Source organism: Sitophilus oryzae, unplaced genomic scaffold, assembly GCF_002938485.1.
Source record: "Sitophilus oryzae breed Bouriz unplaced genomic scaffold, Soryzae_2.0 scaffold_381_pilon_pilon, whole genome shotgun sequence".
NCBI classification, from domain to species: Eukaryota; Metazoa; Arthropoda; class Insecta; order Coleoptera; family Curculionidae; genus Sitophilus; species Sitophilus oryzae.
In genome coordinates, this window is record NW_022146953.1 from 750,520 (window position 1) to 775,492 (window position 24,973).

Consider the following 24,973-nt stretch of genomic DNA (forward strand, 5'->3'; position numbering starts at 1 on the left):
GCTGGGTCTCTGTCTGTCTGAGTTGGCCGTGGACCAGTTTTATCAAGGGTTGGGTATACAGTATTAACAGATTTTAATTCAAATTCAGATATATATTTCATGTATCACAATTTACAAGAGATTTTAAAATATCTTTTGTTAAAACATATAGTCCATTTTGAAATATACATAAGAGATAAGAAATTTAGATAAGACAATCCACTCACAGTAGAAATATTTAATTATATTTAAATATTTACTCACTATCAATCGAAATACGTAGAAATAACTTTGAAAATAGTATAATGTGCTTACCAATCAAACTTACTTCTCTGACTGCAGTCAAGGGTAATAAAGGACCCAACCTTATTGTCAAGCTCTTTGCTTCGATTGTTTAAATGCTTCGGCATATATTCAACACACAATTTCATAAAATGCAATAAAAAAACTCAAAAATTTAATTTTAAAAGAACTCTTTGTTCTTAAAAGAACAAAACGGCAACGTTGCTGATCGCGGCTCAATGTGACCAACATGGCGATAATAAAACTTGCTTTAAACTAATTTTTGCAGCTTTAATCTAACTAAAATATCTGTTACAATCATTTGCTCTATAAAGTAAAATGAAGAGCTGCTGGGTATCTTAAATTATACAAGAAATTTAAACATTTTTGCCAAAATTTTATTTAGTCAGGTTTATAGGCTTTAGTGTCAATTTCGATAAGATTGATGACGTGCATCGGAAAATGTTTTGCGATTACCGTATCTCCTATCACAGTCAGAATTCAAACTCTGGATCAGCAGACGGTCCACTGGAGAAACAGACAAGGCACAGGCCAAGCAAAGTTTTCATCCAAGTCGTTGTCGAAGCCCCGAGACTGTATGATAGTGTTACTGGACACTATCATAGATAGTATTACTGGAGTCTCAAATATAAATCATGATTTGAAGAAAAATAAAAAATTATTAAAACTTTATAAATGTAGTAAAATAAAGTTTGGGTGTATTTATACCCAACCCTGGTCTTATTTTGAAAAATTAGGGGAAATATGGTGTGAAACGGCACGAACCAAGTGAATTCCGGCGAGTAAAAACGACAATTATTTCCCCTCTTTTTATTTTTCGCAGCGTTTTTGTTGAGACAGAAAATAGAAGAAAACGATTTATATTCTATCGGAATTATTATTTTTGACAAGCGTACGGGGACTCGTATACTAAATAAAAAAAGGCATTTTCACTTTGCTGTATTGTTTCGCAAAGATTTTTATTCTGAGGTTAGGGTAGGACACGCGTAACGATGTTATTTTATGTTATATCACGATTTTGGAGGAGTAAAAATTGTTTTACTGCCTACTCTACCAAAAACATAATTGTTTATATAAATAGTTTAGTTTAAATTAAAAAAAGTTCTTGTTACAAAAATAGAAAAGCACAAAAAACAGAACTGTTAAAATGGGAGTTCATGAAATAAACTCTACGAAATAAACGTCTCTATGCATAAATACATGGATAGCATTATACTCCTTCCTTAATATTTGTATTCTAAGGTTAATGTGGCTAATAATATTCCACAAACATTGAGAAAACAAAAATTACGTCAAGATTAGGAAAGAAATAAATTGGACTTAAATACTTAATTCCTTCCTTGTTGACAGGGTTTTCACGAGCAAAACTTTGGAACGAAAAAAAACTTTTCAAACATTTTTTTCTCTCCCTTGATTTTCCAACAAGTTTTCCAAACTGGGGTTGCGGAATATTGTCCTCTGAGGGGTTGTAGTTATAGAGACGTTGAAACCACTTGAATATTTTTGCGTAAGGAAAGTACAAATGAATAGATTTCCGTCAGGATTACCAACAGTCACTTTGGTAACATATTTGACAGTGGCATCCTGTTACGACAGACGTAAACCGCATCGAATAGATATGATAACAAAGTACACGATGTCGTTAATGTTGTGTACGTGTAGGTACATGTGCATAAACGAATTGTAGTGGGGTAGCATTACAAGGGAATGTGTAATGGATTGCCACATGTAAACGCAGTTGGGATACATGTGAAGCAAAGGGTTCGAAATATTAGATTAGAAGTACAAAAAAATTATTTGATAAAAAGAATATCAATATTTATTAAATCAAGCGTGTGCGATGCTTTAAGCAAAGTTGTCACAGTTTTTTTTTGTTTTTATACAACGTGAGAATCATAAACTAACAAATTATGAACGAAGAATAGTATATATAATAATAATATAATAATAGTATGATCGAAGAAAAACGACGTCAAGTTGTCTTCGACATAACGATCAATGAAATTTCAGATGATTAAAACAATAATTATTGCTTTAATTTTTCATTATAAATTTTATTGAAGGTTAGATAGTATACTTATTACTTCTATACAGGTTGATCCAAATTGTACTTCGGCGGTATATTCTGTAGATAAAAATAAGTAAAAAAGTATGTCCTAAAATGCTTATATTTGGAGATACAGGGTGTTAAGTTTAATTAAGTTTAATTTTTATTTCGATCCATGGATGAAAATTGGAGTTTGGAAGTTTTTAGGCATGAGAAATTTGATTTTGATGTCCATATGACTCCTGCTTGCAGAGGACGCCACCTACATATTATATTTAACTGATTTCAAAAGTAATAACTTTTCGTCCGTACCTGTATAAAACTACTGAGTAAAAAAATATACATTTACGACGTTTTTTACTTAAATAAGGTCTCTTGGTAAAAATCGCAACGAGTAATGGTTCTCGAGATATTTGGAATCGAAATAATCAAACCCTGTCATCATTGATATTAAGTATTTCACTTGGACCACCAAATGATGAAACTGTTTTATCATTTTTTCTAAGAAAAAATTATGATTAATTTAAAAAAATAAAAAGTTTCCAAATTTATCATTTCAGTCAAATAACTATCTACTCAACATGTTTATTTTTTGTCAACTATTTCCATTTTAAATATCTTGAGAACGGTTGCTCGTAGCGATTTTTACCAAGAGACATTTTTTACGTAAAAAATCACGGAAATGTACATTTTTTAACTCAGTAGTTTTATACAGGTACGGACGAAAAGTTATTACTCTTCAAAACAGTTAAAATACATGTAGGTGGTGCCCCCTACAAATAGGAGTCATATTAACGTCAAAATCAAACTACTCGTGTCAAAAAACTCCTAGACACCAATTTTCATCCAAATATTGACGTTACTTCAAAAATTATTTGAAAAAAATCGAAATAAAAATGAAACTTCTACACCCTGTATCTCCGAAACTAAGCATTTTAGGACATACATTTATACGAACTTTTTTACTTATTTTTATCTGCAGAATATGCTGCCGTGGTTTCCGGAGTACAGTTCGGACCACCCTGTATATTAGTATTACAGATATTAATTTCAAAATGTGTACAAAAATAGAGCTTTAAGCCTTGAAACGCGTTACATTCTCTATCCTATCTTTATGCATTCGCCCTGCCTCTCTTTGGAGACGTCAATATGGTCTAGAGAGCTCAATTTAAATAAAATTTATGAAGTGACAAATTGGTGTGCGGTAAAGGATGCTCCTTATTGGCGTTATATATTACCCGCAAGTGCTGCCGGCAGTTGACGCCTTTTTATTTATGTTTTTCCATCCCCCTCGTCCTCGATCTCGCCCCCTCCACAACCCCTATTTCTTCCTTTTCTCTGTTCCCATCTTCGCAGTTTTCTCGCTTTGAGAAAGTTAGCGAAACCTAAAGTGTGTATACCGGGTCAATTATAAAATATATCCTCCTTTAAAATCATGATAATTTTAATTTTTTACAAGTAGACAGTGGCGTTTCATCGATAAGTGATCGAATTTGACACTTTATCTCAGTTTAATAATATATTTTCGCACTTTTCGTGAATTTTTGCACTTATTTAAGCCCCGCCACTGCTTATATTACCCTGACAAGATATAAAATTCGTAATATTATTACTACAATAATAAAATTCTAATAATCCTGAAATGTCGTTTCTAAACCGAACAATTTTATAGGTACATTAAAAATCTCCCTCTTACAAACAAACGCGGATAATTTTTTTTTTCGTTATTAAAATGACAGAAGCAGATGCCCACGTTATTGAACATTACCAAACTCGTAAACTGGCTGAATTTAATATCTATTTCAGGTTTAAATAAAATGTCTAAAATAATATTTTATGGAAAAATTAATAACACGGTTCGTGAAACGTATAAAAAATAAGAAATTTTAAATCGGGTCAAAAAAATAAAATTGTTGAAGTTTTTAAGCAATTTGTAGTTAAATTAATTGACTTTTTAGTATCTCTTTCTAAATTAAAAATAAAAGTTGCCATCTGTCAATTAGAGGAGGGAAAACAAAATGTCGAAATTATGGTGAAAGTTTGAAACACCCTGTGAAGTACTTTAACAAAGCAAGGAATTTAAAATTCATTTTACCATCTAGGTGCATCTTTTGTCGATAGTTTGTTTTTGGGTTCATCTCAATTAGCTTTATTTTTTTTGGAGATATTCGCTTTTGAAGAAGATACTAACATTTTTCTGTAACTTTTACAATAAAACCATGCCTTTGCTTTTGGTCCTAGTCAACAGACCAATAACATAGTGTTTATGATTTATGTACAGGGTGGTCGCAATTGGTCTGTTTTAACAGAGAAAAAAAAACTATTTCCTGATTCCGAGACACGTTTAATAGCGTAAACCGCCTGTTGATATTTTCACTGCCAACTGAGATACGGGGTATTTTTGAATTTTTTACCATTTTGAAAATTGCTCATAACTTTTTTATTTTGCGGAATAATAAAATTATGTAAAAACGTTCTTAAGGCACTTTTTTAAGCACAATCCAGTGGCGTAGTCAGTTTTTTTTCCATGCTTGCTCTTTTTGTCACAAATAATGAAAAATATAATTTTTTAAATAGAAATTATAGTTGGCTATAAACTTGAAAAAATTGCTGGCGTTTAACCCTTTCCAACGATATAAAGTTATGTGTATTTATTTCTAAAAACGAGAGAAATATTAAGTTTAAAAATATTTTTTTCTCTAATTTTAAACTACCTTCACCATTAAAATCTCATTTCTTACTCAATTAAATGAGGTTTAGAGCTAGATCTCACTAAAATTATCATCGATTGTCATTTAGAGTCGTCTTTGACGCCTTTTTTCTAAGGTATGTGATTATACTATTATCAATTTTAAAATTCTATTGTTTTCTTTTTTCTTTATTCTTATATTATGTACTAGCGTGTACCAGCGACTTCGTTCGCGTCGAATTAATCATTTGTAATGGCGATGATAAAGCAAAGCAAGAATTTCCATTAACATACAAACTGGATAAAATTTTCTCACATTTATGTCAGCATGAGAAAAAACAATATGCCGATATTATTATATACCTTGGTAATATTTGAGGGGTAGTTTCATCTCGTTGGAATTTGACTTTCGAAAAATCCGTTTGCCAAAAATAAGCTTTTTACGTCAAGCAGTTTAAGCAGAATCGTGGTTAAGAAATTACCCAACTTGTTGGAACACCCTGTATGATTTTTTAAAAAATTTAAAAATATGTAAAAAATCCAAATAAATTATACTTGTCCAAGCGTTTTCCCGAAAGACTAACCGTTTTTTAAATAACAAATATTGTAATATTTGAGGGGCGTTTTCACCCTCTTGGAAATTGAGATTCGAGAAACCCTTCCTTATCGGACCTCTACACCCCACAATCAATCCCTTTGCCAAAAATCAGCTTTAAACGTCAAGCAGTTTAAGCAGGATCGTGATTACTCAATGGTCATATTTTATGAAACACCCTGTATAAATTTATAAAAAATCTTAAAATATGTAAAACAACAAATTAAAATATACGTGTTTAATAAAAAATATTTTAATATTTGAGGGATAGTTTCACCCCCTTAGAACCCTAAAGTCAATCTGTTTTCCAAAAATCAGCTTTTTACGTCAAGCGCTTTAAGCAGGATCGTGATTAATCAATGACCAGATTGTTCAAAACACCCTGTATACATTTTTAAAAAATCTTAAAATATGTAAAAAAACAAAATAAAGTATACGTGTTTAAGCGTTTTTTCGGAAATTTGACCGTTTCTTAAATAAAAAATATTGTAATATTTGAGGGGTGGTTTCACCCTCTTGGAACAGGAATTTCGAAAAATTCACCTAGAATCAACCTGTATGCCAAAATTGAGCTTCTTACGTTGAGTGGTTTGAGCAGGATCGTGATTAATCAGTATGTCAGTCACTTAAGGATTTTATATATTAGTATAGATTGTTAAATTCTAATAAGAATTTCTTCTTTAAAGAATATTACGCTTTTCCAGTCTTCTCTTTTCCGTTTTGACATTCTAAAATATAACGGAAAATACTTATTAAGGATGATGAGAATCAGACAAAAGATAAGGGATACGAGGGCCTCGTTTTGACAATGAACGCCCTCTAGAAAAAGTCTTCCTATATGTAAATTTTTATATGAAAAAGCGTAAGAAAATTTTCTTAGGTTTTTTCCCGAGTTTTCCTTCCATCTCCAGCCCTTTACGTTATTTTTCCAGGGTCAAACATTCCTCCGGAGATTTTCCTTAGAAAATAAGAGGCAGCCTCGGTTTGCGTTGCGTCTTTTTAATTAAAAACAAATTTAAAAACAGGGCAAAATTAAAATGAATTTTTAAAACGTCCCTTTTTTGTCATAAATTCAACATTTTTTAATCTAAATAAATATTACTATGATTTAAAGTATTTAAAAAGTTTTTAAAACACATATGAGAAGAAAAAAACATAGCATTTTAAAATTGATGATAATATAATAACATATGATCGAAAAAAAAAGTATCGGAGACAGCTGTAAATGGCAATTGATGATAATTTTGGTTTGATTTTGATTTTTAGGACTTTAGAATTTTTTACAATTAGAATAAGTGGGAGGGGGGTTAATCTCTGCGACCTTAGAGATCTATTGTGTCCCCCTTTCTTGAGTTATAACTCATCATACAGTCCCAGGACTTTCTACGGAGACCCGTGTCCCTCACAGTCGAGGAGCTACGACCCAGGCCGGGTAGACGAAACGGTAGCTTGTGTCGCCTGTTGGGTTTAGAGGTAGGAGGTAGGCTCCCGACCCTTGGAGGAGGTGGTAGCTTGTATGCCACTTGCGGAGAATGGTCTCACGCAAGTGTCAGCCACCTCTCCTGTAGTTCTCTTTGGGTTTAGCCCCTTGGAACTTTCATTGTTACTGTTCCCAGTGTCGCTAGGGGGTTTCCCCACAGCTTCACCGGTGATGTTTTTTTTACTATTATTACCAGATCTCATAGTGTTCCTATGAGTCGCTAGGGACAGTCTGTCCACTTCTACAGAGCCCCGCATGTAGAAGTAAGGGGTAAATACAATGGGGTGCCCCCGGTGCCCCAAGTTTGAGGCTGTCCGTAGTCCCGCCCGGTATCGTTATATGTCTTGGTGCAATTCCCTGGCCACGACACTACAGTCAGGGACAAGACGATGAGTGAGATGCTTCTTAGACCAAGCCAAGTGCTAGAGGGGATTCCCCCCAGCACCTGACCAGGAGCTTCCCCACCAACGACAAGGTCTTGCATCTCCTAGGGGAAGATTAGGACTTCAGGACTTTTAGGAAAAAATTCTGTAACTATAAGATCACGTATGCAGGACACAAGAAAACCACCTACCAAAATCTCTTCTTTACGGTGAGCTTGTAGACGCTAAGAGGAAACCGGGTGGACAACTCCAAAGGATCAAGGATATTTTCCACAAAAGCTTAAAGGGAATAAGCATACAGAATCAGTGGAGGAAGCAGCGCACAATAAAACGCAATGGAGAAGAATTGTAATCTCAGTCACAACCAAAAAGTAAAGAGGCAAAAAAGTCATGAGATTTTTGAGTGTCTGGAGTGCGGAAGAGAGTCACAGAAAAGTCACAGAAAAGCTCATGAAAGTGAACGTCTTGCTTAACCATCTGTAAGTGATTTAGATTACAGTTGAGGGTTGGAACCTTTGGTGTTACACATCATGGACCTTCTTTCTCAGTTAAAAATAATATTGAATTCATTAACAAAATTAAAGATATAACATTGCATAAAGGTGAAATTTTGGTCTCCTTTGATGTATCTTCGTTGTTCCCCAGTGTTCCAATTCCACATACTTTAGGCTACTTAAAGGAATTACTGAACGCAAATGGTCTCGACAACAAAACTGTGATTAAATATATTGAGCTTACATCGTTATGTATGAAACAAAATTGTTTTCAATTTAATAACAACTTTTTTGAACAGCGGGAAGGTACAGCAATGGGTAATCCATTGTCTCCATTTTTGGCTAATTTATTCATGAGCAGGTTTGAAGTGGAGGCTAAGAATCAGTTTGGGTATTTTCCAAGAGTATGGTTTAGGTATGTGGATGATATTTTTGCTGTTTTTGACACACATTCAGACACTATAGATAATTTTATTTCTAAGTTAAATAATCGTTTTCCTTCCATTAAATTTACGCATGAAATTGAGAACAACGACAGATTACCATTTCTAGATGTATTAGTTATTAGAAATACTAATAATTGCCTGGAATTTGATATCTATAGGAAAAATACCACCACACGCAGATATATTCCTAATGAATCACATCATAGTGTTGAACATAAAATGGCTAGTTTAAATTTCTTAGTTCATAGATTACTTAGTTTCCCACTTTCCAACAAAAGATATGAAATAGGAAGAGATTACATTAGGAATGTAGCTGAGTGTAATGGATATTCTCCTTTACTAGTTGATAAATTAATTAGAAAACGTAGGTATAGGTTAATGATTTCTGAAAATTCGACTTTTCAAGTGGAGAAAGATACGTCTAAATATTTTTCCATACAGTTTGATAGAGAGTTATCCCGTGGTCTAAAAGGAATTTTTAAGAATGTCAATTATAAACTTGTGTATAGTGCTAATAATAAATTACAACAATTATTAGGTAATCCAAAGGATAAAACACCTCCACTGGAAAGGTCGGGTATTTATGAAATTTCTTGTAAAGATTGTAATCAGAAATATGTTGGACAAGCTAGAAGATCAATATTAACTAGATTTAAAGAACATTTAGCTCAGATAAGATATGGTAGACCGGATAAATCTTGCGTTGCCGAACATATTGTTGATAAAGAACATTGTATAGATCTTAATAATTTAAAATTAACTAAACATGTCTCAAATTACAGGCAATTAGATACATAAGAATTAATAAATGTAAAGATAGTATGAACAGAGACAACGGTCCAATTCCTTCAAGTTCTTTGTACCTACTACTCTAGTGGCGGAAATCTAACTGTTACGCTCAATGGGCTTTGACTCGGTTGGCTAGATTTTGCCACGCCCACTCGGTGCCCACTGAGCGAGTATATAAACGCTCAACTTGTAGATTGTACTTTAGTTTATAATCATCTGCTGATGATGCCAACATGGTTAGCGAAACGCATGTCCAGTGTAAAAGTAAAAGTGTTTTGGTGTATTGTGGTGATTAAGTGATTTAGTCTAAAACTAGATATTTACTACATTATTCTTCATTTTTTATGACACTTTCAGTAAAACATTCTTTTTTAGAATATTAAACTAAAGCTAACGGGTTTATTCCAGTATATTTTTATTCATATCTGTTATGGTACATAAATAAATGTCTTTTAACAGCTGACAATACGATTTTTGCCTTTAGTATGGTGGTTTGCTAATAAATAGTTACCGGTTTTCTCTGACACCGCTTTGATAAATAAATGTTGTCTTATTTCGAACCTAAAACCTTCTCTATTTTCTACCTAATAGATAACATCGATTTGTTAGCGGATCCTGGGTCTAAAATAAATCACACACCTGTCTAAAAGGGTTGAAACCTCACATTACCGAAATCCACTGTGGTTAAAACAGAGCAGTTCAACAGACAATTTTTTTAAGTCCCAAACCGATTATTTTGTGTATTTTTTACAAAGTATGACTTTTTTTGTCACTCCGAGTCATCAATATGTGTGCGTATACACGCGTCATGCCAAAGCAAATTGAAATCATTATGAAAGTGACGTCAACAAGCTTTCCCCAGATCTCCTAATGGCTTTTTATTAATTCCAGACTTTTTTGTAGAATTTAACGACACAAAAGGGGTGACTGACAATAAACCTGTCAATATTATACATTTATCAGACCTTTCAGACAAGGGTTCAAAACAGCCTCTTGTCCTGTGTTTTATATTTTTTTGTTTGAACCTTTACATCATTGCCTTTATGCCATTTAATATTTTATGAAAAATTATGGACTAATTGCAGAATTTTAGCATAATAATTACGAATTACCAAAAAATGAAATAATTTACTTTTACAAAAAACTACACTTGATACACTGAGTATACATTTCTTTTTACAGTCTTGTGATTTTACCGGTATTTTTTTTGATACAAGTACTTTGATACAAGTACAAAGTTCATCAATATTTTTAAATGTAAAAGACCACATACATTCACGTGCTCACAACCTCTACTGCTTAACTACTTAATTATAAAATATTAAATCATAATACAGTTTTTTACTTCTGGTGATTTTAACATTATTCTGAAAGACCATATGAATTCAGGAGCTGTTATATATAGCTGTGATTTGTTTCTACAATCCAGTTTTTTTATTATTAAAAAAAAAAGAATAAATGAAAAAGAAATGATAATTAGTTGCATTTAAAGAAGCATATTTTATAATTTTGCCGAAATATAAAAAATATCCCTAACAAATATATTTATTTAATAAAAATTGTATATTGTTTTTGGTTCTATTATCGTCAAAAAACTATTGTTACAAAAGCATATTTGCGACGTGGCTCCCCAATCCTATATAAATAAAATATTTGTTTACAAAGCGTATTTTGAACAAATATTTTGAATTAATATTGTTTGTAATATATGTTATGATAACAAATTAAATTAAATTTTCGAAATACCATCGCAATAATATGTTGGCGACTTTAAAGAATGTAATATAATATTTATTTGTTGTTAATATGGTATTAGTATGAACAATTTTTTCATGTTTTATACAGTATGTCCCCGGATTGTCTTTACAAGAGGATAAACTTTTTTAATATTGACATTTTCAGAAAAATGCATTCTTCAAGACAAAATTAAATAAGAGTCGAATATCGCTGACGTGTCTTCAACAAAAATGAAGCGAATTTACTTATCCATGAAGTTTATAACATCTAAGGGTATAATAGACTCTCGTTCATAAACAGCAAAAATACAAAATAGTTATGAATAAAACCGGTTGTAATATAAAGCAAAAAATGAATATGTATTCCTTACGTTCACGTTACTCCTCCCTATTCCCCTTGTTTCGTTCTATTCCCTCCTATCTCTAACGCGACGAACTAAGTTTAATAAAGTGCAAACACGTACGTAATGGGATTCTGTTTATCGGAAAATTCGCCCAGCGAATTTCCTATTTATATCCGTCTTTTCCTCTGCTTCTTTTACCGTGCCCGGCCCCAGTCGTTTTGCTCTTATATCTATTTTTCTAATAGCGAAAAGCGCCTTCCTTCTGGATTCCCCTCACTGTAAAACAATAAGAAACCGAGGAAAAGTCTGGAGAGTCGGGAATGGATCGCGGAGACATTCAGCAATGCCAAGAGATGTGCCATTTCTCTTCATCGAGTGCTTAGAATGCGTCTTTTTTCGTATTTTCGTATATTATGCGTCTATATTAAAACGTTTTGAGACGTGCAATGTGCCTACTTTAGCCTAGTATTATAAAATTTGGACAATTTTTTTTTCGACTAAACTAATAGAAAATAATCACACAAGTTTTTCAAACGAATCTTCTTTATAGGGCCTTGAATGACCATGACGGCTGCGAGTGTTGCTATAGCTACCCCATTCGGATTAGATCTACCCCTTTGTAAAATAATTTTACCCCGCTATTTTGTGATAATCTACCCCGATGAAAAATAAGCCTGTGGCAACGCTTAACGGTTTAGGTAAAGTATCTAGCTCATTCGCCAGCTCAAAACTAGAATTTAGAGTTAGTAACTCGCATTGTCATTGGAGGACACCCTCATATTTATTTCAAACCATTTCAAACCATGAATGAACGAGAATATTTGTATAATTTAATAATATTTATACTGTAAATCACTATAAATAATGAATTGTTTGTAATTGAACTGTAATTTCTGTATTATTAATCCGGTAAATGATGGAGATTAACAATTGTGATTGATTAAAATTTTATTTTAAGATGAAACTTTTGTTAACAACATTCTCAGAATTCGACTAATGAATTGAATAATGACAAGACAAGTGACATCTGTCTAAAAAAGACAGCGATTTAGAGTGACAATTTTGTTATGTAAAATTTAGAGTGACATATTTGATTATGCAAAAGAAATAATGGTTGTCTAAGGATTAACATTAATTTAAAAATAAATCCTCAACATAAAGAATGAGCAAAACATTTAAACAAAAACAGACCATAGACTACACAAAATAAATTGTTGGTTAGTAGTAGTTAGTAGAGATAAACACACAAATATGAAGAATATAAGTCTCGTAGTAGGTGGCAACATTGCCAGGCTTCGCCCAAAGATGTTACGAGAATAAACCTGTGGCACCAAAAAGTGTATATTTTAATTTCACTGAAAACCCTAAAAACAAATATATTTCTTTGTAAAATACCTGCAGAAATTAATTATTAATGAAACAATTGTATTCTTTGTAAATGATTAATTTATGAAATTGATGCATTATATTTTACGAAAAAAAAAACAATTTCCTGATAATGTACGACATTAAATTGAAAGAAACGTGTCGTTAATGATGTCACACGCCCGTAGAATCGACGGCATATGTTATTACTCTCAGTCGCATAATTATTGCAACAGCCATTGAACTGCACTCTCCTATAATTAATGAAACAACATCGAACTGATGTAATAGCTTTGCCATAGTGACTTTTGAGGTTAACCATTGTTCCCCAACTGAAATGTCGTACGTGTATACCGGGTGTTGCATCGTCGAGCGGGACATAGGAAATCCCATTTTAATGGGGTCAATTATTGGCTTCCCTAATTATTTCAGAGAATAATTCTATTTAGGTTTATTGAAGAGCACTAAAACCCACATTCAAAAGAATAACTTGAGATATTTTTGATCAGCCCGTTTACGAGTTATCGTCGATTTCTTTTTAAATATTTCTCCTCTCTTATGGCCCCGTATTTACTTATGAGCACCAGTCAAGGTAAAAGATAACTGTAGAATGAAGTTGTCATTTCAGAAATTTATTCATTTAGTGCTTTAGTAGTATAGTAGTCAAAAAAACTACAAAATATTATGTTTTAGGGTGTATTCCGTTGCTTACCTTGGTTATGGTTTTATGTTCCGTTTCTATCGGTTTCCTGAAAGTTTTCTCATTACGGAACACGGTTCATTAAAAATTCGGTTATAACTGTCACCAAACTAACCAGCGCGAGAAGGCTGGTTTTACTGGTTTTGTTTGTCAATCAGTGTCATTTATGTGACAGAAATCAAGCAAATATTGGAAGTTCGAGTGAAATTCTCATTTAATTTCTAAAATTTGTTATAATATTTTGTATTTACATCCGTCAACATTTGACGTTTCCAGTATTTTACCAAATTTTTTTACTAAAAACCATTTTGGTTTTGCAACGGAATACAGCCTTAGTAAAATTAAACCATACAACTAGGTTAACGCAATTTAATATTCTTTTTGTGATAGATTTTTTCCATTCTTTGACTGTAAACACCTTATAAAAATGTTATTCGTTGTTCAGTTTCCAAGGCATAATGGACTTTATGTTTAGTTTTGCTCGAGTGCATTAAAACTTTTAACTATATGTATGCAAATAGCTCTGCGATCTGTTTTATATTGGTAAACATTCCATAAGCTATCGAGATGCGGACGTATATATATTCTTGATCGATATTTATGCAAAATGTAGTTTCGAAAATAGGACCTTGGAGAGAAATATGTACATTGTGAATTGCTATAGTTTAATTTGGAAGAAAATATCGCACTTTCTTCAAGGAGACATTGCCGCGAAAATAATTTTATTTCAAAAATTCATCTTTTCAATCAAAAATTCCAATTTCTCTTTTATTAGCGTTCAGAACAGCATAGTTAGATTCTCTGGAATAGTGATCAGGGTTTTCTCTGCTGTGCTCTTTTACTTGTGAATTCCAGGCAGAGTACGGCACTCCTTTCATTTCATTTAATAAAATAAGTAGGGCCATTTACAAATTTAACGTTTCATTTACATAACCTATTCACCTCAAATTTCCCAAAATATTGCTTCTTTCGGGCGCATTCCAGGTAATCGCAATAAAAAAAATATTTTTAACACAACGTAGGTTCCTTTATTTTATTTAAATTGTTTGTTATAAAATTGGCCAAAATATTATCTCTCCAAGGTTGAAGACCCTGTGTGGTTACACTAAACCGCCTTAAATATTAGCATGACATTAAGGAACATCCTGTATATAAAATAGATTTTCTTAAACTAGAAATTATTCGATTTTCAGGGAACCGAGTGTTATGCCCGATAAATATTAGTCAAAACGAAGAAAGTTCGAAAGAGAAAAACCGAATTCTCTGTAAGTCGTACCGTAAGTCGGTGATAAATTCGTAATTTACGACGAGTGTGGGCCCTGAAAACGGGGGGCGCGCTTTAAAACGAAACTTTTCTCTGGAGGAGGACGAATGAACAGCGTTTCACACGTGCAACGAACTTTTGCGCTGCAATTTTGTCGCGGATTTAGACCGTAGAACGACTGACTAGACTCGTTTTTCGGGTCTCTACATTGAGAACTTTATTTAAAAGGTGTTTGTTTTTCAAACGTCACAAATAGTTATTTTTTATACAAGACGATAAAATGGTATTGAATCGTCGACCGAAAAAATTAATTCAGAAGCAATGAAATCGCGAGTGAATTAATTTCAGGAGATTGCTGTTAAAGTACTATTTTATCTACTATTTTTTATAGATATAAGGTAATTTTAACAATTGCTATGGAAAAAAGTATTAGTTTTTGCCTTAGATTTTATAAACTTCGTGGATAACCTAAAATATCGCCGCAAACTCAAATGAACGCTTTATTATCACGGGTCAAACAGTATACAAAAAGCATAAAAAGTGACATTAATTAAATTTTTTTATTAAAATATGTTTTGACTTTTCAATGTCAAAACATATTTTAATAATTCCCTGGTTACTGATTCTATGCGTTGCCCATTCATCAGAACTATTTTTTAAAGTAATATTTTAAATCATTTTTAAAAAAGAATTTATCGTTATATGATTTAATTTTATATAAATTTGTTTTTTATCACAGCATGTGTTCAAAGGATTGTGTCTATGTCATTTTAAATGGTCTAAAGTAGCTTAATAGTGGCAATGTTGGACGCAACCGAGATTGGCAATCCTTCTTGGCCAGAAAACTTCGCAGATTCGACAGACGGGCAAAGAACTATTTACTAAACGACCCCAAGTGTTTATTTCGAAAGTTTCCCCATATCATTTTGGTGTTTATCTTCTTGTTGCATAACTTGGTGGGATATGATTCACATTTTGCTAAATGTATTAAATAGCAGTAGGTATTTGTCTTGCGTAAGCTAAAAAAATAATTGAATAACAGCTTAAATTAAAGTTTAGAATCAAATTTAATCATTCCGAATTACTAAATTTGTTAAATAATATAATTTTAACAGAATGTTCACGGTTCTTCTACAGTGTGGTTTTAGATTTAAATAGTCGCAAGAATGGCAAATAGTGAATGACCACCAATTCTCTAGAATGAAAAGTTCATATATTTGATATCAATTAAACTGAGAATTTAAATTTTGTCAAGTGGCCATATTTATTTATGAACAAGAAAGAAATAGTGAGGGAAATGTATAAAAAAGGAGAAAAAGATTAAACGGCTCAGCCCTCAACAACTCGTAACCGTATACACCAATGTACACCAGTGCAGACACGAACACTCACACACTCACACAACCACACCTACACTAGTGTACACTGATGTAACTGCCTTCAGGCTACATCAGTACGGTAAGGAATCAGAAAGCTATGAAATCGATCCCAAAACACAGAAAACCAGGAAGCAAACGATGCAACGAGGCACCGTGTGCAAACCCTTTGCAAAAAAAACCGTGTGCAAATTGGTGTATACGGTTACGAGTTGTTGACGGCTGAGCCGTTTAATCTTTTTCTTCTTTTTTATACATTTCCCTCACTATTTCTTTCTTGTTCATATTGGTACCACGGCTAAGGGTATTGCGGCGGGTTGCTGTTGGCTACCTCAGCGGCTGTTCTGAACGAAGCCCGCAATCCTGGGCGACTCTGGTTCTTGGCTGCAAATTGGGGCTTTAGGCTCCCGTTTGCTCCTTTGATTTTCCATCATTTATTTTCGCTTTTTCTTCATTTTTTTTTCATCTCCTGGGTTTGCACACGGTGCCTCGTTTGCTTCCTGTTTTTTTTGTGTTTTGGGATCGATTTCATCGCTTCCTGATTCCTTACCGTACTGATGAAGTCTGAAGGCAGTTACATCAGTGTACACTAGTGTAGGTGTGATTGTGTGAGTGTGTGAGTGTGCGTGTCTGCACTGGTGCACATTGGTGTATACGGTTACGCGTTGTTGAGGGCTGAGCCGTTTAATCTTCCTCTTCATATTTATTTATTTATTTCCTGACATTGTCATTCGTTTTGACGCTTTAGTTTTTAAGTTTATTTGCATAAACAAAAACGGAAAGTCAGTCAAAGCTGTAGTGGAGTTACTAACAGAGTATTTTTTTGTAAGTTTAATAGGTATCTAAAGCTGATGAGATTGACGGACAAAGTCATGCACAGATTTAAGGAAGAAACGACAGAACATAGAAAATGTAGTGTAATAGACGGTTTTATTCTGTTGATAGTTATATTTAAACGTTTTAAAAATTTAACACCTCTAAGCATTTTTCATCGATTATGCTAATTTGTTTTACGAGTATTTGCATTCGATGCTGTAATGTTTATAAAAAAAATAAATAATATTAATCATAATAAAATCAGACTATAGTTATCTATAATATCTCGACTACTTTGTAGAAAATGCAACATTCTAACCTTTCATCTAACGTTTGATATGCAAGGAAAAATCGACGAGAAGTATTATCGTAAGGGAAAAATGATGAGAACGCAAAGCTAAAGGCACGGAACTGCCTGGCAAATATTCGAATGTGTGACATTTGACGGCTGCATAGCCCGTCATCCGATATCTCAAAGACGCGTGATCTGCCTGGAAATTTCGGAATAAGTTGCTCGGAATGGTTTCTGCGGGGCCAGGATTACTGCCGAATCGGGAAATTTCCTCTTTTACTTCATCTATATGCTTATTCCTAGCGGTCTTCTATAAGCGTTATTTCAGTGTGACAGCATTAGTTTATATCACGGAGGAATAAGAGAGGGGAGACGTTACTGTACGTATTTTTGTAGGATAAAACGGTATCAGTCAGCGAGGCAAAAGGGTACCAACTGGACATGACCGGATTAGGTAAAACTTCAAATAATAAAAGTAAACAATGATTAAAATGTGCCTTATGCTAATGTAATGTTAATCCACTAAATGTATATCCGTTATACTGTAGTAAACTTATGTCTCGTAATTTGGTAAACAAGTGTTCAAAAAGACCACCTTCTTGTGCTAGACAGAAGCCTAGGCAGTCGTAAAATCCCCGTCTGACATTGGCTGACATATTAGGGCTAATAGTTTGGAAAGCCTCTCGTGTTTTTACTTGAAGCTCATCCAGATTATTAGCCCTATTATGACCATACACTTTGAATTTTACATAACCCCACAAAAAGAAATCATTGGGAGAAAGATCTGGTGATCTAGCGGGCCACAAAATAGTTCCATATCCACTAATTAAACGGTTGGGAAAAGTATTGTTCAAATATTCTCGAACAATACGGGCATTGTGGGCAGGACAACCACCTCAGCCATTTGATTACTTGAAAAAGTGGGATTTTGGTCCGCGGTAGCACAAATGAACACTTGCTTTAACTCCTGTTCTTCATTAATCAACAGATTAGGCTCTTTGTGTTTTTGTGGGAACACGCACCCGCATGTGTTTCAAAATTATTAATAACTCTTGATACAGTAGGTAAAGATGGAATTGGCCTGTTTACAAAAGTTTGTGGAAAAACTGTTTGTATATCCCGATAAGACCTATTTTCAAAATACCATTTTACAATTTGAATTTTCTCACGAACTTCGTAAACATCCATTATTTTACTTAAAAAATAAATTTTACAAGAGAACTGTCGCGAGAATCTATGTATTCGTTTTGGCTATTAAAACACGAATAAATACAAATTCTGAAATATTCTTATGACATATCTACCTATTTTTATTTGATCGCATTTTTTCGCCTGTATAGATTTCGAAATTGTTGCATACCCTTTCCATTTTGGGCCAAGAACTAGACACAATTACTAGAAACATTATCTAAAATGTGTCTAAAATTGCTCCTCGGGTAATATCCAAGAAAATAAAAAAATGCATAATTCTATTAGATATGAGAGACGTTTTCTTAAATATTTTATATTCTTCCATAAGAAATATAGAAAAATAAATACTCGTATCTACACTTAATAAACTTTCTGTTTAAGAACGAATGATATACGTTCTGAGACGTTGAAACTCGAGAGTTTATATAAATCTTTCATCGCCGTGACATCGAGTTGACGGTTTCTAGGATGCCGGCAAGTAGATTTGCAGGGGAACGCGTGACGCGAATGAATGGCCGATGCCATTTCTAGACACAAACAAAATAAATAAATTAAACCGTCTATTTGGTCGGTCAAGACTTTTATGTACTGCGACGGGCGCGGACTACTAAAAGACTGTTTGAGTCGAGTTAAAATAAATACGAACTGAAATATGTTATACAGGGCGATCTAGCGACTCAAAAAAGGTTACTATCAGTTTTTGTATATTATCTCTACTCTAATTTTCTTACAAAATATGGGACAACAGCCCAGCTACATCAAATCGCCGGTTTTCAATAGATTACTAAAGTTAAGTGACATTAGATAATAGCGACAGGATAAAAAAAATGGAGGTAAAATATTAATAATAACAATCAAAAATGACGAAATTGTTTCGCAATGTTTCTCAGCAGAGGTTTTGTTTCGATTTTGTGTCTAAAAATGCTACTTGGGTATCTAATTAATCTTAGTTGATATATTTAAACAAAAAAACTACCTTGTTATTCAGTTTGAGCAAATGCTATATTAATCCCTTTAAACATCATTCTCAGACGTTCTATATCAATGCACTTTCTCTTAGATAGATAATCTCTAAGACGTTTAAACGGACTATCGGTCCAGCCCAACAAGAGTTTCGTGTTCCAGGATGTCGACTGTCCCTTTTGAGGTTCACTGCCGGAAGATGCCGTTAAGATCGAGCTCAAAACAGGGCTTTAAGGGACTGATTAAACGGAAGTTATATCTCACTGACGTTCTGCGGGAAATTAGGGTTTGTTTGCACAAATAGAGAAAAAAAATAATGATTTTTGTTGAGTATTCTTTTTGCCATAGCAACTGTTAAAATTGCGTTATATATATCAAAAATAGTAGATAAAATAGTACTTTACCCGCCAGGGTAGATTAAATGATACTTTAACAGCAAATATAGGTTAAAAACTTTATTTTTTTTTAATTGCTTCCATTTTTCAAAAAATTTGGTATTCTTTTGCATAAGTTATTCAGGATTTAAATGGAAGTAGTTTGGATATGGCGTTTGTCGCCTCAGCCTGAATATCTTTTGGTAATTTACTTATTTCGTCTTGAGCCATTTCTGACTCCAATTCAATCAACAATCGACACGAAAGGGAATTAAAAATTATTAACTCAAAACTGACAACTAAAGAGACAGCTTTACTTATTTGTCAAATTACATAGAAACCAACTACTGGTAATAAATTCCTTGAAATAATATTTTCTGAATATTTTTTAAAACGTAACTCGCTATGGAAAAAATATTGTTTTATATACGATTCGTATAAATGTATATCCTAAAATGCTTAGTTTCGGAGATACAGGATGTAGAATTGAGAGTCATATTGACATCAAAATCAAATTTCTCATGTCAAAAAACTTCCAGACACCAATTTTCATCCAAATATTGATGTTACTTTAGAAATTATTCGAACAAAATCGAAATAAAAATGAAACTTCTACACCCTATATCTCCGAAACTAATACATTTATACGAACTTTTTTACTTATTTTTGTCAGCAGAATAGACTGCCGAAGTTTCCGGAATACAGTTCGGACCAACCTGTATAATTTTTAAACTTCTTACAAAGAAATGCGTCTCGTGTATTGTAATATTATGTCAAAAATTCAAAAGTACACTACTATAGAAACGTAATTATACCAGTTTATAGTATATTTCAGTTCTATAACATAAATTACTAATTAAAATAATATATAAACGGATTTTAAACCAACCAACTCGAAAATTCAACAAAATTATCGCAATTTCGTCTTTTTGTAAATTTATCAACTACGTATTCCGTGTCTTACCTTCTTGCCTCGCTTGTCTAGCGCATAAAGCTTATACAACAAATATTTTCCGACTGACAGGTCGATGAAAAGCCTTTTCTCTGCGTCTAGATATTTCCCATGCAGCCTTTCAACAGCCGCATTACAACAGCAGACGTTTATAGTGAAAATTCAGCTTGAAATATAAAAACTTTAATGGGAAATAATATACCGATTCAGAATTTAATTTGTTATTATAAAAACTTATGTAGATCAATTTTTTTTGTAAGTAGTTGTGATTTGTAAAAAACATATTAATTGTAAAATGTTAATAGTTAATTAAAAAATGCCATTATCTGTGACAGATGTTTGCTCGTATTGTCCCATACAGCACATCAAATCACATTTACGATGTGTTTACATTATTAGATGTAGACACAGGGTGACACAATTCCCCCGATGTAAATATGCTACGTTTACACATTGTAGTTCAACAAGTATGCACAAAGGTTAAACGTCCGCCTCACAATGTAGCCACAGTATAGCATTTACGTATACACATAAAGTAAGGGATACACAGTGTGCCGTAGGATACACAGTGCTTGTGTATTACGTTTAAACTATGTTTACACATTGCAGTTGTGACTACCGCGTGTATACGTATGTATTTTGCTTCGTATCTATTATTATCTTGTGCTAGATAAAACTACTTCTTATGAACGAATTTAGGAAATAATACAAGTTTTGATGCCTAACTTTTCATTCTTTTTAAGAAATATTTATTCAATGATACCAATTATATCTTTTTAGAACGAAAATTAGGAAGGCAAAACTTTGTATTTTCCAAAAGTATCTCGATCGTAAGTTCAAGAGAAGTAGCCTTAAAATTGTTCCATTTTTGTTTTGTATTAAATGTACCATTTTTCTTCCATAAAATGGATTAAGTGGTTAGAAAATAAAATTCTTATATTTCTTTATATCATGGAACGCAATAGCGCAAATAACACAATAATAATAATTATTTACACTGCAGAAACCAGAAGTAAGAAAACACTGTAAAAGTAAAGAATTTGTATCAAAATGTATTAAAAATATAAGTACCTAGTATAACAACATACTAACACTAGTATATCGCCACAATTTGGTGGACCTCGTTTAGTCATTTTTTTCTGCTCTTTTTCCTCCAAGTTGGTTTATTAGCATACTCATTCATCGAGCACTCTGTTGGACTTTGTTGTATTTTATTTCCAGATTAACAATCTCACCCTTAAATTTTATATGAAACTGATTATTGAATATTAAACATATCTGTATATTGATCCATCAATAACTTACCGAATATCAGTATAAGAAGTTCTTTGAAGTGTTTAAATCTTTCTTTCTCTGGTCCATTTAGATTTTTATTATTTCCAAATTAAAAAAAAATGCATTGCAGAGCTCACTCAGCTAACCTCTTTATCATTATACGAGAATATTTAGAGTTTTCATTCATTGGAGTCAAAATTTGGTAAATTGGGTAACGAGTAAGGGAAGAGTCGCTGCTATAATATTAATAATACTCTTAGGAAGGTGTAACAAGGTAATTAAAAACTTGTACTTACCTTAAAATCTCTTTTAAACTACACACAAACAGAATATTTATATAGAGCTTCCGAATGATAAAACAATAATGGCTGCTAACACATACCACTCCTAGAAAGGAGAAAGGAAAGAGGACACATAAGATACACTTGGTCGGTGTATCTACGCTGAGGCTATCCGCGCATGCGCACACCTTCATTTCATGCTAGAATGTAGACACAACAGTACACTATTACAAAGTGTCTATATATATATATTTATATTATGTGTATACGTCACATTTATACAAGGTATGTACTATAGGCACAACTATGATACGAAGTATCACACATACATACACACATATATATGATTTATACATTGTATGTGTAATACACATACATATGACTTATACATTGGTGTCGCATATACCGGCGTCAGATTTCATCATTTTAATAATTATTTGTTACGTTACAAAAAACTCTTTAGAATCTTGAGTGCATACGGTATACAACTAGTAAACACTGTATCACACAATTCTATCAATATAAACCTGCGTGTATCTCATATGTATATGTTAGAACTAGATGAACACTTAGTTCACTTTAACATAATGTTGTTTCTCATGTGTCTCCCTTGTAGAAATGTAATTTCATTTGGACGTGCTATATGGGGTGGCTTTAATTGAGGATGGCCGAAGTCAACGTTTTGAGTCCCATACCCAGAACAAAGTTTTTTTTGATGCGTATGTTTTAAAGCAGCGTATCTCCAATACAAACAGAGATAATGTCGTGATTAAAAAAACAAAAGGCTCAGAAACGATGAGGCTACAATGTGATTTGAGCAATAGCTACTACAGCCGCTGTTCGGGCAAAAAACTTCGTCTTATTGTTGGGCCCTGTATATGCTCAAAATAAATTCGGACTAAAAATTTCTGACGTAGCATCCGTTAAGAAGGAATTGATTTAGAATTTAAAAGAAAAATCATCAAAATCTAATGAGTGGTTCGCGAGAAATCCAACTTTGAAATTGGGACTAGTTTTTAGTGGCCTTTTTTTTTGTCGGTGAGTGTATTTTATAGTATTTCTTGTTTAAGAAGTATGATTTTATGCAAGTGTTTAAATCGGAAAAATCAATGTGTCAGGATAATGTTATTCATGTTGAGATTATTATGAATTTTAGAAAGAAGTTTTATAAAAAAAAATCCTATTCAAATCCTTGTACTGGGGCGTCGAAATTGGTCTGTTTTAACAGAGAAAACCTATTTCCTGACTAGATAGAACAAAACCGACATAGATGTCATGGGCTCGATTTCTGAGAAACGTTTAATAATTGTTGATATTTTCACTGCCAACTGAGATACGGGGTCTTTTTGAATTTTTTACCATTTTGAAAATTGCCCATAACTTTTTTATTTTGCGGAATAATACAATTCTGTAAAAACGTTATTAAGGCACATTTTTAGGCACAATCCAGTCGCGTAGTCAGTTTTTTTCTATGCTTGCTCTTTTTGTCAGAAATAATAAAAAATATAATTTTTTAAATGGAAATCATAGTTGGCTATGAACTTAAAAAAATGCTGGCGTTTTACCCTTGCCAATGATAAAGTTATGGACATCTATTTCTAAGAATGAGAGAAATATTAGGTTTTTGATCTTTATATCGAAACGGGCCTTGATTTTGTGTTGACCTATTTGCCTAATTATTTTTTATCACAATTTGATATTCCATATTATTATTTATCTGCATAATTAAAGACTTTTGAAAAGGTAATGTTGATGATAATTGAAATCGATACAATAAACAAAGAATAAAACTAAAAAAAAAGTATTTTTTGAGTGACGAATATAGTTTTCTAAAAAAAAATCATCAAAGATGTTCAAACTGAGCACCCCCTTGTTGAATACACAATAAACATCTTTTGCGCACAGAGTTAGTGTGCGCAAGTGTAGAAAAAAACTGACTACGCCACTGGGTTGTGCTTAAAAAAGTGCCTTAAGAACGTTTTTACAGAATTTTCTTATTCTCGTATCTCGGTTGGCAATGAAAATATGAACATGCGGTTTAGGCCATTAAACGTTTCTCAGAAATCGAGCCCATGATATCTATGTCGGTATTGCTCTATCTAGTCAGGAAATAGGTTTTTTCTGTTAAAACAGACCAATTTTGACCACCCTGTACTTTTGGGATTTCGATTAGTTCACGCTTGATCATATAGTTATATCATTTCATGTCTAGAATAGTTTTTGCCTTATTGTAATATTCCGTTGTAATTCTTCTTTAATTTAAAGAAGCGGCAAACTAAAATGCGTAAGAAGTACAGCAGCGTCGGGGAAGAAGCAGTTATCTAAGATATATAGCTCCAGTGGAGGCGGTTAAGTCCTTCATTAGTCATAAGGTCACGTTCGGGAGTCAAAAGAGGACGGACAAGACAAGAAGGAAGCGGTCTCGAGACTAGAATTTTAAGATTTATCTAACCCGGACCGGTTTGTGTAATTTCCAAGCGGCTCGGCGCTAACACGGGCCCTTTAATTCCCGAGTAAACACCGCCATGCTTCTGGTGTTTTTGAGTGTAACAGTAAGATGAAAAGTAAACGAAAATGTTAAATTTTATCCCGGCGAAGAAGAAGATTTAGTTTTATCCGGTTTTATTGTGGTTTGAAAGGAGTAAGCAAATCTTATTTGAACTAAAACTTTGATTTCGAAGTCATCATCATCATCATTTGCAGCTTATTCAACCATTTCCGATTATGGTGTAGCCTCCTTCACATATTTAGATACTGTCTTAGTTGCTGGGCCCATTGTTGTTAATTAATAATAATTGTTTATTAATTTTTTTGAAAAAACGCGCAATGTTTGTTATAT